Source organism: Zea mays, chromosome 2 (genome assembly GCF_902167145.1).
Source record: "Zea mays cultivar B73 chromosome 2, Zm-B73-REFERENCE-NAM-5.0, whole genome shotgun sequence".
In the NCBI taxonomy this organism is placed as follows: domain Eukaryota; kingdom Viridiplantae; phylum Streptophyta; class Magnoliopsida; order Poales; family Poaceae; genus Zea; species Zea mays.
Window position 1 is genome coordinate 15,051,125 of NC_050097.1, and position 17,933 is coordinate 15,069,057.

The window sequence follows — 17,933 nt, forward strand, 5'->3', positions numbered from 1 at the left end:
AGTGTAAATTCAAGTTCGAGTTGACTATGAAGCTTGGTCAACCCGTCATGTGATGAAGTTATTTTAATTATAATATTATTTTATATTGAATAATATTTCTTTCTCTCTTTTCTAAATTCTTGACTCCTTCCTTTCTAGGTTTAAATTTGAATTTGAATTTTGAAGTCAAACTTGTGCTACATTAATCTGTATTACTTTTGTGAAGTTAAGAATACCAATTCTTGAATTATATCATTTATATTTTTATATCACATAATATTTGTTTGCTTCTCTTCTTAAATTTTAGAATCTCTTTTAAGTTTTGAATTCCACTTTGGACTTGTTACTATATTCCTTATCACGAAATGCACACACAAAAAAAACAATATCCAGCATGATGCATGATTTATTTGAGTGTCTTTTGTTAATTATTTATTTGTTTAATTGTGGTGTTCACATGAAATGAGGAACATAGATAACTCATAGATGTATACGGAATACAATTTCTCTGCTTAGACTCTATTTACAAAGTAGGTGTTACAAATCCTACCCCCTTAAAAATAATCTCGTCCTCGAGATTTAGGAAGCAGAAGGGTTATATCGAGGTTGGTTTATAATTGAGATTGTAGTTTCTAATTGATTCAAAAATTAAGAGTCTCTCTCTCTTTTTTTTAAATACTATTTAGCAAGTACTTAGAAATGCATGGGTATCTTCTATGTTTAGACACACAGGTAGGTAAGAAGAGAGATGGTCAGAGTGAGGTTAGCTGATGGTAAGAAGAACTTGGTAAGGGAAGACTCCATCCAAGGTGGTAAATTTGAATCATCTCGAGATCTGATTTGACTCCTATTCTTCCATGTCGAGGTTGATCTCCTCCTTCTTGCTCTTTGGTGTCTCCATCCGGGTTTGGGACAGGAGGTTAAGATAGATCTATTTATGTAGGTCAAGTTGTTGGGTATGGCCGAGTTGATCTAGGATCTCAAACTTGTTTATAGGAGCAGGGTCTAATGTATTTCACCAGGATTAACTAACTTGTTAGGTCACTCTCTTTAAATTGGATCATAGTAGATTAGATGGGATCTAGATCAGATCGGTACAACTAGGTTAGACTAGATAATGTCTAATTACTTTGGATTAGATCATGGTTGTTACACTAGTGTGGGGTAAATATGCTTATTAGGCCAAGATGCATTCGTAGGGATAAGGTAGAATCTTTTGAGGTTAGTTAGATCTATTAGGATGAGATAAAATCTTTTCAAGATAAGATGAATCCATTAAGGTAAGAGAGTCTTTTAAGATAAGATGGAGTTATTAGGCTAGATATATTTTAATTAGGATAATCTAGGTTGTTTAGTTATCTTATGAATTTTATTTATTTACATTTATGCATATATGTATATGTAGATGTAATTGTGGACATTACTCCACAACTCATCCCACTCAATCAAAGATCCAAATCAGACAAGTATCATAAGAACAAACATTCAAGCACATAGATACCTAAAAAATAATTTTGTTTTTGTTCCTAAGAGTAGGTCTCCTATTCCTAAAGGTCACTTTAAGCACATGATTTCAAAGTGTGAAATCCACATTTGTCTTTAGAAAGAAAAGGTAAGAATAATCAGAGTAAGCAGAAATAGATGAGAAAAGATCAAGATAAGTGTAGAAAAGAATCAGAGTAGCAAAGGTAAGTAAGTATTGGTTGTCCAGTTCTATCTAGGTTTCGCCCTACAGTCAACATTCCTCTGATACCACTTCTGTCACACCCGGGTTTCGGGGCACCAAGACCCGGGCGCGAACATAATCACCAGGTGTGCTGGGACCAAGTCTCACACATATGATGAATCATGGCACAGGATCGAATGTCACATCTTTACTATATAACAAGAGTTCTATACAAAATAATTAAATAATTACATTATAAGGAGACAACGGTCCAGCAACCCAAAGTTGACTGGGAGACGACGGCCTAGACCTCTCACGAACTCATCGCAGCGTCCTCCTTGTGCCTCATCCTGCGGTACCTGTTCTTGACCTGTGGGGGGGTGTGAGACAGCAAGAGTGAGCTCACATACGTTCATCGCTCAACAAGTTGTGGGGAATAATGTGCATGAACTCGCCAAAGGTGGGAGCTCACGTGAAGTGTAAGGCTTACCAAAGAGGATGGTTAGAGCTGAGCATTGCTTTTAAAGTTGGTCAAAATTTTATTAGCAATTACTAAGTATAAGTAAGTACCAACCCAATTAAGTAGTAGAACAAAAGTAACAATCTCACCTGCGATGCAATGCATATGACAAATTGAGTTTAAGTTCCATAATTTAATCATGTGAGTGTCCGAGCCGCTCATGACCGTGAGCACGGCTAGTATACCAGTTTTACACTCTGCAGAGGTTGCGCATCTTTACCCACAAGTCGTGTTACCCATTTGCCACGGAGTTGATCAGACTCCATACACCTCTACCAAGGAAGCGAGGCAGGGTACCACTACGAGGCCTTTACAAAGTTCCACTAGCTTCAGACTACCCGCTACAGTTTATAGGAAGCTCCAGTGCAGGGTTCTTGCCTGACCGCCATCGCAGCAAAATCAACCCAAGGACCTCCCTACACTGACCACTCCCCTACTGCCCTTGCCCCTTTCGGGTAAGGTAGCCCTCCACTAGCTTTCCTAGTTAATCAGCTAAGGGCGTCCCATTAAACCCTTGTGGTAGCACTGTTTTCCCGGGTGGTTCTCCATGTTCCCATTAACATAATGATCTTATCATGAACAGAAAATAATGAACAGATAATAACAAGTATAAAAATGAGTGATGATTATCTCTATACCCAAATCCACATAAAGCAATAGCATGTACTACCCAAAAATTTAGTAGTAAACCAGTGGTGAAGCAAGGTATAAAGATAGTCAAATCTAGGGTATCCTATTGGGTCCCATCAAAATTAACCTATGCAGATCATTATGATTAATAAGAACATGAATGGATAAAAGAAGTGATCAAGGGCACAACTTGCCTGGGACTTGAGATTCCAGGTACCAACTTGCTCTTCAAATGACACGTGACCTCGCTCTAGTCGTAGCAATACAAACAAACATTGTATAGGCAAAATTAACATTTCACCAAACATAAGTACAAATATATATTAATAATCTACATATTAAAATAAGATCACAGGAACAAGAATTATTAATTTCGGAGTTATAGATTTTAAGTTATGGATTTCCAAAGATTCTATGTGTTTTGTACAAGATTAATTAGGATATAAATTTTAATGTGGCTTTCATGTCAAAACAGTGGTACTAAATGATAATCAATAATATTACAAAATTATAGGAATTGGAATGGATTAATTTGGACTTCACCTGAATTTTCTATGGATTATACAAGTTTTACAAGTATTTCTATACTCAAAATCAATTTCTAAATCTCTATTTCCTATTTTCTTTAATTTCTGGACTGGGCGCGCTAATACAGAGAAGGTCGGGGTTTAAATCGCAAAATTTCCCAAGACTCAGGCTACACCCGCACTGGACGGCGGGTTGAATACTTAGAACTATAGGGTCTCTTTAGTAAAGTTGACCCGCGAAGGGGTATCGTTAGATATGGACCGTTGGATTAGATCCAAACGGCACCGATGAACTTATCATCAATCCGAACCCGCCCGCTACGCTAGCCGTTGGATCAAGGACCGGTGGTTCGGATTTAAATATCCCGAGATCACGCCCCAACTGCACGATGCGAGATCAACGACTCAGGTTGACCCGAGGTGAAACGCTAGCACCGATCTAATCAGAGTCGTTCGCCTTGCATCCAACGGCGTCCGGACAGCCTACCTCCCCCCAACCAGCTGCGCGGTGACACAGAGCGCGCACGGCGGCGCATGCCGGTGAGCTACCCCGCGACGGCGCGCCGGTGCCCGATTCCCAAATTAATTGGGTGCTACACGATGCAGATGCAAGGGCGAGCTTGTCTGGGAGATCATACCGAGTTTTCGACGCAGTACAGGGGCCCGGCCACGGTGTCGCGTGGTTTATGGTGGCCGGAGCTTCTCCGGTGAGAAATTGGACGCCGACGCACCGAGGAATTCTTCTCGAAGGTTCCCAGGTCGCAAGCGCTTGCCCCGGCGGACCCCGCAGACCTCACCACTGAGCAACGACGGCGCACACCGCGAGTTGGATTGCGGCGGCGAATTCACCCGGCTCGGCGAGAATCCCTGGAGCGGCGCAGGCGGTGCGGTGGGGATATTGCGAGGGCGGAATAAAGAGGGGAAGGAGACGGACCGGTTCCAGATCCTATAAGAACGTGGCCACGGCCGGAGCGCTCCAACGATCATCCCGGAATCCGCGCGCCCGCCATGCTCGGAGGAGTTTGTTGAGGGAGGTGGGAGACGGCTGACATGTGGGCCCCGCGGACCAGAGGCAGAGCACGCGCAAGGAAAAGGGCTGGGCCGCGCAGGAACGATTCCGAACTGGGCCAAAAAGGTAGCTCGGAGCCCACTTCGCCTTTCTTCTCCTTTTTCTTTTGTTTTACTATTTTATATTTTCTTTTGTTCCTAATTCTTTTGAATTTAAATTTTGGACTCAATTTAAGTGTAAATTCAAGTTCGAGTTGACTATGAAGCTTGGTCAACCCGTCATGTGATGAAGTTATTTTAATTATAATATTATTTTATATTGAATAATATTTCTTTCTCTCTTTTCTAAATTCTTGACTCCTTCCTTTCTAGGTTTAAATTTGAATTTGAATTTTGAAGTCAAACTTGTGCTACATTAATCTCTATTACTTTTGTGAAGTTAAGAATACCAATTCTTGAATTATATCATTTATATTTTTATATCACATAATATTTGTTTGCTTCTCTTCTTAAATTTTAGAATCTCTTTTAAGTTTTGAATTCCACTTTGGACTTGTTACTATATTCCTTATCACGAAATGCACACACAAAAAAACAATATCCAGCATGATGCATGATTTATTTGAGTGTCTTTTGTTAATTATTTATTTGTTTAATTGTGGTGTTCACATGAAATGAGGAACATAGATAACTCATAGATGTATACGGAATACAATTTCTCTGCTTAGACTCTATTTACAAAGTAGGTGTTACAGCCAGAGCTGCCGAGGGCCATGCATGGCACTCAGCACCACAGACCGGGGTTGCCCAGATGGGTGGCTCGAGTGCCGTCATCCAGGACGGTAAAAAGAAGAAGAAGAACCGCGGCCATGAGAAGCCACAGACTGTCGCTCCGATCGTCGCAACTGCGACTGGGGGGCCGGAGCGAGCACAACAAGCGCCCCCAGCCACAGGGAGGCAACAGCGGCACATGCCCTATGCACCCCAACAGTCGCCACAGCGCCTCAGAGTGCCGTGAGATCATCAAGCTCGCAAAGCGTGTCAGCGAGCGGTGCGAGCAGTCCTCCAAGGATGGCTCCCCACCTCGTCGCCGGCCTGGCAAGGAGAGGGTCGACGGCGGCGAGGTGGCCGCGGGGGAACGAGAGCTCGGGTATCAGTCACCTGAGGGGGTCCTCAAGGACATCTTCACTGGAGACTCTGACTCCGGTGACAACGGTGACCGCCACAAGAAGCTGTACGTGATGTACGGCAGGAGCTGGGAGCTCACCTCCCGCAGGAACGTCAAGTCCCTGCGCCGAGAGGTCCTTTCGGCAGTCCCGAGGGTCCCGAAGGCTGCTCCACATCAGCGGTGGAGGAGCACCACTGTCTCCTTCGGGGCATCCGACTGCCTCGAAAACATGGCAGGGGCCAGTGTACTACCGCTCATCACTGCCCCTATCATCGCCAACATGCGGCTGCACCATGTTCTGATTGACAGAGGGGCCGGCCTCAACGTCATCAGTCATGCTGCATTCAAGCAGCTGTAGATCCCAGGGTCACGGCTGGGACCCTCTCGCCCATTCTTCAGAGTGGGTCCACAACCGGTGTATCCCCTTGGGAGCATCGCACTCCCGGTAACATTCAGGACCGAGGAGAACTTTCGCACGGAGAACGTCCAGTTCGACGTCGCGGAGGTTAACCTCCCCTTCAACGCCATCATCGGCATGCCGACCATATACCGGTTCATGGCCATTGCCTATTACGGGTACTTGGTCATCAAGATGTTGTCCCTGGCTGGGGTCCTCACCGTGCGGGGCGACTGCGCCGCTGCGCTTGCGGCTGTGGAAAAGCTGCACGCCCTGGCGGCAGAAGCTGCTTGCCCGGACGACGGAGGGAAGAACCCCTCGACCTCTGGGACCAAGGCGCCTACCAAGGTGCCGAAGGTGCGGCCATCCGGAGCGGACGACATCCCCGTCAAGGCCGTCCAGCTCAGCGCGGGTTCCTCCCAGACCACTCGCATTGTGGGTGATCTGGAGGAAAAATAGGAACTCGCGCTCGTCGCCTTTCTCCAGGCAAATGCCGACGTCTTCGCATGGGAGCCATCGCAGATGCCTGGGATCCCTAGGGAGGTGATTGTCGGTGTTTTGGGTGCGACCGCACACCCGGGGTTGCCCCTCAAGGTGCTTCTTGGAGTAGGACGGTGTTACCGACTGTAGCTCAATGGTTCGTGCTGGATGCACGAGAAGCAGTGGATAGTTGTGTACAGGTTCGGGCCGCTTTGAGATGTGTAACACCCTACGTCCTGGCGTGAGTACTTTATGTGATGGGTTACAAAGGGGTTCTCTAGTGTTGGAGACGTAGAGAGCCGGGTGGATGGCTAAGTAATGAGGTAGATGTCTTTGAAGGGGTGCCCCCTAGGCCTTATATACTCGACCGTGGGGCATTACATGTGGATATGATAACAACGTGTGTCTAAGTAATAGTGAACTGATTGAGTCTATCTTCCTATAACTCAGCCGACCCATCCTCGCTCGGTTCCGATGTACGGGGCTTCTGCGTGGGAAGGTCGGGTCACCGTTGTGATCACTGCTCGAATTCGTCGGGCCATCTGGGCTTGCGTCGATCTGATCTTGTGTCGATCCACTTCACTAGGCGTTCTTTCCCAGGCCCACGAAGGGATGACCTTGCGAATTATTGGGCCCACGGGCCTTTCGTGAGGTCTTTTATCCTTCTGGTGGACCCGGGGGATATCCGTCCCCCACAAGCCCCCGATCTTTGGGTTGATTTTGAAATAACCGCCCCAAAGATCTAAGGTCGAGCTTGCAGTTTTTTAATTTTGATAAGGAATAATTCGAAAGTAAGTCTGCTGGGCCATTGCTCCTGAACTCTGAGTGACCCAGTAAAAACGATCTTTTACTGTCTTCTTCCGTTATTACTCTTCGAAGCTTGGTGTCCTGCCTTGAGTTTATGCTTTAGAGGTCAGCATTTTGATTTTTAGGACTCGAATTTCATTGGGTGTAGCCCCCGAGCTTCGAGTGGATTTTTGTAAATAATCCACTCAGAGGTCTTCATTTTAAGTCTTCAAAAATCACTTTTATCTTTGTTTTGTGATTTTTCAGAAGTCAGCCTTGTCTTAGTTTCATCATATGCTTTAGAGGTTAGCATTCTGCCTCTCGAGGTAGATGATTCATTGGGTACGCCGAAGGTGCACCCAATGGGTGTAGCCCCCGAGCTTTGAGTGGATTTTTGAAAATAATCCGCTCAAAGGTCTTCACTGTCACATTGGAATCCACATACTGCTTTAGAGATCAGCATTATATCATCAACATTATGCTTTAGAGGTCAGCATTCGTTTTTGTCTTCAAAATCGGGCACGAGATCTGTCCATATCTTGCTAGGTCTTGCAATTTATTTGATCTGCAACTGATTGGACGTTCGATAGATGGCCTTTGGCTAGTCTTCATATCACTTCGTGTTTCAATGCTTCTGTCGATTAGACTTGTACCTCATCAGCTATATTTGGCTTTCCTTTGATGCCTGTTGATATCCCCCTTCTGTCTTGAGGTATTCATTGCGTATACTGTATGGACGTGACTGCTTAGGAAAATCTATTGAAAATTCCTGGACGTCCCCCCAATGGGTGTAGGCAAGGGACGGCTTGGTGCGCTGAGCGTTTAGCAAACTGCTTCTGAGTAGTAACTTGATGTGACCGTGGGTGTAATCATATCGCCCAAGCAGTTGACTAAAGTCCCAATGGGTGTCGTGTTACGTGGAACGATGTCTTCCGCCTGACGTGTCTCCAGACGGTTTGAATTGCATATTGAATTTTTGCGACTGTTCGGTGGCCGTGGTAGGAGGTGAGCGGTTGCCTTCTTCTTCTATAAATAGTGTTCTTGCTTCTCCGGCATTTTCACATCTCTTACCGCTGCTCGCTGTTTATTTTCTTCTCTTTCCTTCTACTCCACCATGGGCAAGAGCAAGAAGGGCGGTAGTTCTTCGCATCACTCCGGTGATAAGCGGAAGCGTGAGCCGACTCCTCCCTCGGAGGACTTCGGTGACTCGGAGTACTCGGAGGAGGAGTTCTCCTCCGAGTCCGAGGGCTCACCGGTCCATGCCTCTCCCCCGGCGTCGTCTGATGACTCAGACCACTCCCAGGGTATCGCCGCAGAGGTGTGGACCTACATCCGGGCCGTCGAGCGCGCCGGGCTCGAGGGCTTGGATGAGTCGGAGTACTCATCGGACGAGGAGAACTCCTCGGACTCGTCCGAGGAGAGCGACGGCGGCGATGGCGGTGACGGCGACGACGACGGAGGCGATGGTGACGGCGGCGGTGACAGCGGCAAGGGCGGCGACAGCGGCGGCAAAGGTGGCAGCGGCGACGGCAGCGATGGTAACAAGGGCAGCAGCAGGGGCAGCAACAAGGGCAGCAGCAAGGGCAGCAACAAGGCCAATGGCTAGACGCCATCGGTTTTAAATGTTAGTATAGATTAGTAGTAGAAGTAGTATTAGTGAAATAATGTAGTAGTAGTAGTAGTTAGTAGTATAGTGTAGTGAAATATGATGTAGTAATGGGGGGGACATCAACTCATAATGAGTTGATTTGTAAGTTCAGTAGTGCTGCCCTTTGATAATGAAGAATGATTTCGCCCAATTCCGTGTGCACCATTTTGCCTTCCTGTCAATCGTCGATCGTATTAATGCTTACTACAGATGTTGTTTCTGAATGTAATGCTTGAGTAGCGACTTAGAATCGTCGAGTCACGCTTTGGACTGCCTTCTTTGTGATGTCAGCGCTTTAGTGGTAGCGGCCGAGTCCTTTGGAGTCACGTTGTCGCTTTAGGAATAACAGCCGAGTGATTATCAGCAATGTCAGCGCTTTTAGAAGTGATAGCCGAGTGATAGCAGGCCACGTCGGTGTTTTAGAAATAACGACCGAGCGGTTACTGGTGATGTCGGCGTTTTAGAGGTAACAACCGAATCCTTTGAAGCCACGTCACTGCTTTAGGAATAACAGCCGAGTGACTGCTGGCGATGTCGGCGTTTTTAGAAGTAACAGCCGAGTGATAACGGGCCACGTCGGCCGCTTTGGAAACATTGGCCGAGTGAAGTATGGTAACGTCAGCGTTTTTAGAAATAACAGCTGAGTTAAATTGGGCCGCGTCGGCCGTTTTGGAAATAACGGCTGAGTGATGACGTGGCACGTCAGCGTTTTAGAAATAACGGCTCGGTGATGACTGGGCGCTTTTTAGAATTGGCGTCTGTCCCGGGAAAACCCCATATGTACTGCACTGTCGCACGCCTCTGCATTCTGTGCCCTAGTTTTGCTTTTCTGCATCCAGGCCTTCTCTGCTCTCTTGCAATATTGCCTCCGCTCCGCTCGCCAGCAAGGTTGAGATGGCGCCCAAGCGGAAAGCCTAGAGTTCGTCCGTCGCAGTCATTCCTCCTATCGATCCCAACAGTCAACTGCCTTTCGCAGGTAACCACATGTCTGTTGTTTCTGAATCCAACCTTCTCCATCTTGTATCCATCGGAGTTCTTCCCCCGAAAGTGCTTTGTTCCTGGCGGATCTATCATGGGGTCACTGTTCCGACAGAAGACACCCACGAATCCATCATTTACGTTCCTTTTCCCATCTGCGACCTTGCTCTTCCCATTTCTCCTTTCTTCCGCGGTCTCCTTGATTTCTATCGCTTGAATCTGACCCATCTGAATCCCAATTCCATTCTGCAAGTTTCCGTTTTTATTCATTTATGCAAAGCTTTCCTTGGTATTCTGCCACACTTCGGTCTATGGAAGTACTTGTATCACTGTCGGCCTGGGATGGCCGGAGGGCAGCACCAGCTTGTGGGGGCGCGAGTTTGGAGATGCGCCGTGGGAGGAAGACCAACTACCCTGACATCCCACTCAAGGACAACATCAAAGGATGGCGCCTGGAATGGTTTATCGTGGAGAATCATGGGAATTCCCTCCCCCCACGGTTAGGGAGACAGCCAGATGTTCACACTCCGAGTTGGACCGAGTCCCCCACAGACCTGGAGGTGGCTGAGGCAGGGGCTTTGCTTGCTGAGGTTGGGTTGTTGAAAGAGAGGGGTCTGACTGCAGAAGTTGTGGTCGCCGATTTCATTTTCAAGAACATTCAGCCACTAAAAGACAGAGCATACCCGGCTTATCTGTATCGAGGCCTCGCTGATTCAACCCGGGTTACCAACAGAAGGATTCCTGCTGTGGATTTGGTGAGCCGGCTCGAGATGATACTCAGAGGCAAGGTGTCGAACATCGACGCTCCTGTTGCATACTCAGCCTGGAATCTGCCTCCTTCCAAGGCCTTTACCAGTTTTGTGTCAAATCCTCCTGCTGGTGATAGCGGTTTGGGCCTTAGAGTGCGACCCTCTCCCGAAGAGGTTAGTGCTTTGGTTGCCTCACTTGGTGAAATCCCTGACGACGAGAGGCAGGTTCATTTCGAGGTACCTTTGAATCCAAGTGATGCAGAGATAAGTGCCATGCTGGATATGTTGGCTGGAGATTCCTCTGATGCAGCTCCTGCTGAAACACTGGCTGTAGCACCCATCCCAGAGGCTGGCAAAGCTTTGGATATTTAGAGGTCTGATAGTGTTCGCCCGAAGCGTCCTCGCCGAGCCAATCAACCAACTTCTCCTGCTGAGGGGAAGAAAAAGAAAAAGAGACGTCTTTGTCGGGTGTCATGCTTGGATCAGGATGCCGGTCCTTCTGCTCCTACTGCTGAGGAAGTGCCAGTACTAGTTTTTGCTGAAGCTGATCCCAATGGGTGTGACCCGACTAATGCTGACCCCAATGGGTGTGACCTAGATGATGCTGATCCCAATGGGTGTAATTCGGCCAAAGCTGACCCCAATGGGTGTACCGTCTGCATTGTTGATGAAGATGAGGAAGAGGAGGATGAAATCCCTCTAATTCGGAAGAACAGCCGGCGCTACATAGCCAGCGGGAAGATTAGTGGTGTTCCTTCTCCAGCTTTGTCTGCCCTCATTGGTCTGCAAGAATTGTCTCTAGCAAACTTTGATCAGACTCTTGAAGACATGGTCCCAGAAGATCTGTTGTCAGAGCCGGCAGATGGTGGAATGATGGAAGTTTGCGCTGATGTGCCTGATGCCGGGTTGGAGTTATCTCGAGCAGCGTCTCGTGCCTCATCGACCTTGGAGCACGGTCTTAAGGGTCAGGAGGCTGGTCTGGATTGCTCTGCTCCCATGGAAGTGGTTGAAGGTCCTTCAGCCTTAGAGGTGGCTGTTACAAAGGGCTCGACCCTCAAGGATGGCGCTAGCGCTTGCCCAGCCCCCGAGGGTGTTGCCGGAGATGATCCGGCTCAGATGGGTAGCGCGAGCTATGACCCAGCCCCCAAGGGTGTCCGAGTAGGTTCTTCCTCTCATACTTCCATGGATGTTCACGTAGGGTCTTCTCCTCCACATTCTGGTTGCATGGCATCAGCTCAAGCTTCGGGTCAGGGAGTCGCCTTAGAGGCCAGCGCTCCTGATGACAGAGTTTTGACTTCTGCTGATGACACTGACTTGGTCCCCACTAGTGCATTACGGGTTGTTCCGGTTGGTGATCCTTCATCGAGCCATCAATTGACTTCCCACGACTTGGGAATTCCTTCATTATTCTCCAACCTCCAGGTAATTTGGTTTCTTCTGGTCTGACTTTACTCCAGGTAGACTACTGTTCTTGTACTCATCTGTTTTTAATGTCATGCATTGGTTGACGAGATGGCTGGTCAGCTGAGATTGCAGGGTGCCTCTGTCCCAGAAGGAGCTTTGTCTCTGACATGTTGGAATCCAGTGCTGCTTCGGCAGCGGGTATCTGATTTGGAGATGGCGAATGCTGGTTAGTGCTCTTTGCTTCTTCTTTGGCTGCTTGACTGATCTGCTCTTTGGCTGAACACCCTTGCCTGACTGTTTCTTGATAGATATGGTACAACGGTATTCTGATCTTGAAGAAAAATATTCTCAAGGTCAGACTGAATTGGCCTAGGTTTTTGCTTCTCTGAATGATGCCAACACGCTGAACTCCACTCTTCATGCTCAGCTCGACTCTGAAAAGGTGACCAATGAATTAAGCTTTACTTGGCCTTATCTGTTGTGTTCTTAGTGCTTGCTTGGCGTTGGAGAAACTGATTCTTGTCTGCAGGAGGAAAAACATACCATTGCCACTTCTCGCGACAACCTTGACAAGTTATACTGCGACGCCAGCAACTCGTTGACCATCTTGGAGAGGAGCCATCATTTCACCATGGAAGACTTGGATAACCATCGTTATAAGCTGCAAGAGTCCCTGGATGATATGATTCGCCTTAGGCAATTGGTGTCGAGCAAAGATACTATCATCAAGGATCTGCGCGCCTCCAAGAGGTCAGTCGTCTAGGAGCTAGAAGCCGCTCGGTTGGCTGTCAAGGCTGTTGAAGAGACTTCTGCTACTCTGAGGGTCCAGCGCGACAAAGCTATGGACAAAGCTATTCGCGCGGGGCGGATCCTGATGAGGAGACCCGGCGTGGTTGTTCCTGACGACATAGTGGCTGATGTGAATGCCGCTCCAGATTCCTCGAGTCGCCCTTCTTCGTCGGTCGCTCCTGAGAAGGACATTACCAAATAGAAACACTGAATATTTTGTATACGTGGTTAATGTGCTCGGATATTCCGTTAGAAAACATTTTTCAGTACTGAATGACGTTATAGTTTTTCCGTTGTTAGAATCCAACGGTATCTACAATTGCAGAAGTAGATTCAGTGCGATGGTTTTGAAGTCTCTTCGCATTTTTACGAGGCTTAGAGGTCGCCCTAGGATGAGTGATTGCAAGCATGTTTGCGTTGGATCGAGTAGGCACGAGTGTACTGTGCCGATTTAAGTCATGGCCAACTTAAACCGACTGCTCTGTTGGTGGGGTATAGTAGTCACCCTGGGTTACGTGAGCATGAGCATGTCGCACCACCTTAAGCCGTTGCCGACTTAAGCCGATTGCTCCATTAGTAGGGTATAGTGGTCACCCCGAGTTAAGTAAGCGTGAGCATGTCGCACCACCTTAAGTCGTTGCCGACTTAAGCAATTGCTCCGTTAGTAGGGTATAGTGGTCACCCCGAGTTAAGTAAGCGTGAGCATGTCGCACCGCCTTAAGTCATTGCTGACTTAAGCCAATTGCTCTGTTAGTAGGGTATAGTGGTCACCCCGAGTTAAGTAAGCGTGAGCATGTCGCACCGCCTTAAGTCATTGCCGACTTAAGCCGATTGCTCCGTTAGTAGGGTATAGTGGTCACCCCGAGTTAAGTAAGCGTGAGCATGTCGCACCGCCTTAAGTCATTGCCGACTTAAGCCGATTGCTCCGTTAGTAGGGTATAGTGGTCACCCCGAGTTAAGTAAGTGTCGGGGACCATAATTAGGGGTACCCCCAAGACTCCTAATCTCAGCTAGTAAACCCCATCAGCACAAAGCTGTGAAGGCCTGATGGGCGCGATTCAGGCCAAGGCTCCGCTCAAGGGACACGATCTCGCCTCGCCCGAGCCCGACCTCGAGCAAAGACAGCCGACCCCAGAAGATTCACGCCTCGCTCGAGGATCCCCTCAAGCAACGGACGCACCGACGACTCGCCCGAGGCACAGCTCGGGTAGGCTTCGCGGAGAAGCAACCTTGGCCAAATCGCCACACCAACCGACCATATCGCAGGAGCATTTAATGCAAGGATCGCCTGACATCTTATCCTGACGCGCGCTCTTCAGTCGATAGAGCCGAAGTGACCGCAGTCACTTCGCCGCTCCACTGACCGACCTGACAAGAAAACAGCGCCGCCTGCCCCGCTCCGACTGCCGTGCCACTCGCTAGAGTGAGGTCGACAGCGGCTAAGTCCGGCCTCGGGCGACATAGGAAGCTCCGCCTGGCCCGACCCCAGGGTTCGGCCCCCCGTCTCGGCCTCGGAAGATGGACTTCGCCTCGCCCGACCCCAGGGCTCGAACTCAACCACGACTTAGAAGACGACGAACTCCGCCTCGCCTGACCCCAGGGCTCGGACTCAACCACGACTTAGAAGACGACGAACTCCGCCTCGCCCGACCCCAGGGCTCGGACTCAGCCTCGGCTCCGGAAGACGACGAACTCCGCCTCGCCCGATCCCAGGGCTCGGACTCAACCTCGACCTCGGAGGAATCGCCACCTCGCCCAAACTCGGGTCCGGACCGGCCACGTCGCCAGGGAGGCCATCATTACCCTGCCCCTAGCTAGCTCAGGCTACGGGGAACAAGACCGGCGTCCCATCTGGCTCGCCCCAGTAAACAAGTAATGATGACACCCCGCACGCTCCATGACGACAGCAGCTCCCAGCCCCTTTACATCAGCAAGGAGACGTCAGCAAGGATCCGACAACCCCGACAGCTGTACTTCCGCAGGGCTCCAGCGTTCCTCCGACGGCCACGACATCACATGAACAGGGTGCCAAAACCTCTCCGACTGCCACGACGGCATGTACTTAGGGCTCTAGCTCCTCTCTGCTAGACACGTTAGCACACTGTTACACCCCCCATTGTACACCTGGACCCTCTCCTTACGCCTATAAAAGGAAGGTCCAGGGCTCTCGTACAGGAGGGTTGGCCGCGCGGGAGAACAGGCCGACACATAAGGCTCTCTCTCTCTCTCTCTCTCTCTCTCTCCCACGCGAACGCTTGTAACCTCCTACTGCAAGCGCATCCAGCCGCCCTGGGCGCAGGACAACACGAAGGTCGCGGTTTCCCCTTACTGTTCTCCCCCCTTTGTGTCCCTTCTCGCGCCAACCCATCTGGGCTGGGACACGCAGCGACAATTTACTCGTCGGTCTAGGGACCCCCCGGGGTCGAAACACCGACAGTTGGCGCGCCAGGTAGGGGCCTGCTGCGTGTTGACGAACAACTTCCCGTCAAGCTCCAGATGGGTAGTCTCCAGCAACCTTTCCAACCCGGGACGATGCTCCATTTCGGGAGTCTTGAGTTCATGTCCCTCGACGACAGCTACGACATGATACTCCTTCCTCCGCCGCGCGACAGCGACAATGGCGGCTGTCAGCTCGCTCGCCGGCGGCGGAATCAACGACATCTTCGCCACATGGCGGAAGAACAACATCCGGGTTTGTCCCGTCACCTCCCCCACCGATGGAGGAGGAGGCGGGGCAACCATGGCCAAGCAGGAGGCGGCACCTCGTCGGCTGTTGTGACGGAACCTTCTAAGTCATTAGGCCCACCTACAGTTGTCCTTGTCCAACAGACATCAGGCAACCCTATAGATGTTCCTGAATCACTTGACAAGTTCGGTATCTTTTCTTACCTTTCCAGGAACGTTTCACCCGTCTTGCAGACATTACAGAACATCGGAGATATCGAAATGCGGAAGTGATTACATAAACTTACATTTATTTAAAAAGTAAGATCAAGTTGCTTATTACAGACCAGAAATATAAACGAGTGCTGAGTAGTATTATTACATAACCAAGGGAGGCAAAACTCCTCCCGAACAGTCTTTACATAAAAGTTTCTTATGGTCCTCCCACATCTTCACTCTTGTTTTTCCTCATGAGGAACCACCTTGGTACAGAAGCAACAGAAATTTGCTACTTTCTCACCTAAAAACAACGAGGGAATAAACCCTGAGTATGGAATTACTCAGCAAGTCTTACCGGACTAAAGAAAAGACTCTCAAGGATATGCTGGTTAAAAGGGAGTCAAAGTAAGGTATCTCAAGATCAATGACTTTGTTGTTGCATAAATGCTTACTAAAAGTGGATCCTTAAAAATCCAATTTTATTGTCAAGTTAGGTAAACTTACCTACATCTAGAGTTCTTGCTAACCTAGTTCAAACACTCATCCTGAACTAGCCAAGTTCTTAATCCATCCTTCATCTTTACTGGAGTTCTACGTATAGGACAGTGACCAAGTCTTCATAACCGCGAAGGTACGGCGATCCGAATCGATTATACTCAGCTGAGGATCTCCGATCACACGACATATGTAGCACTTAACCCTTGCATATGTCAACCCGCCACCGGGTTTCTTAAGACCAGATCAGGTTCACGCAAACCGAGAGCACAGATACACCACCGTCCAGCCTCTTGCTACGGAGGGTACACGCTACTCTCGCCACCGCTCCACGCCCATTTCGTGTTATCTTATTCTGGCCTTAGTCTGCCCGAGGCAAGGCTTACCCATGACGAGGCATGTGACCAGTTAAAGGGTCCTCGGTCATCAAGCCTACATCGAGACGGTCCTTAATCGACTCAGACGGAGACACTACACCGAGACTCTCTTCTCGTGCAAGTCACCCGCCCGGTCTCAGCTTAATCTTTTAAACCCAAAGTTTGGTACCTAGCAGAGGTACATCCTTTCCGATGTTGAACCCATCAAGGCCTTTGACAGATTCAGCATCAAATTTTATTTTCAAAACATACCACCCTCTTTGCCAATCATCTTTTGTAAAACAAATCCTTTTGTTTTGCTAGAGCAATACTAAGCATAGTAAAACCTTTTGTAAAACAGGGTATCAAGGAAGGTAATCAAGACCAAGGAAGGTAATGCAAGAATTGTTTAGCAATCAACTCCTATTACTTAATGCAGCAAGCAAGTGAGAAAGATTTTAAAAACATCAAGGAAAGTGGCAAATGCACCGGGGCTTGCCTTCGTTAGTAGGTGAGTCAGGCTCAGGCCCGCAGATGTCAAAGTAGAGACAAGATCCTGCCTGAGAGTCCGAAGGTGGTGGTGCCTTCCCTTCACTCACTTCAATTTCTTCTTCGTTTTCTAAACATAACCACATATATGTATATAAGAATGAATGCCATGTAATGCTCATGAGAGTGCAAGGATAAAAACTTATTATCTAAGGTCTTGAATACAATTTTCCTTCACGGGACTCCGAGAACTTAGGGTTTCCGGAGTCAGTAAAGGAGTTTATAGAGCAGGGGTGGGGTTTTGGGTTCTAGTTATCAAACAAGGTCCAAATCAACCCAAACTCTACCTAGGGCTTCTAAATAATATATAGGGCTCATATAAAAAGTTTGGACATTTTTGGGATTACCATATGGATTTTAAAAATCCAGAACTAATACTTAAAACTACTTTAAATACCTTAAAATTTCTTAGTTAACCTAAAAATCTTGAAACTATTTTTATTAAATACTACAGAAAATAAGAAGTCTAAGAAAATTGGTTTCACAATTTTAGGATTTTTCTACAATTTTTAACAAATTTCCAAAGCTCTACTGAAAAAGAAAAAGAAAAAGATTGAAACAGTGATGGGCCGTTTCTAGCCCAGGCGGCCTAGGTCCACGCAGAATCGCGCCCGCGCCCGCGCCCGCGCGCGTGATGGTAGCTTTGCGAAAAAGCCCTCGGGTTCTTGGCTAACTGAAAACGAGTTCGACTACTATTTTCTTGAGTCACTGACGTTTGGCAGAAAAGTCCTCCAACTTCTATTCCTTTACAGAGGGAGGTCCTCGACGGCGCTCACGCACAGCCGAGCTCCGGCGAGCTAGCAGACCGGCCGAACGGGGCCATGACCGGCGCTCCCGAGCGGCGGACACCAAATCGGACCTACCCTGAACATTCCCCCTAAGTTAATTGCACAGTTGGTGAGCTATCAAGCTCTGTCCGCG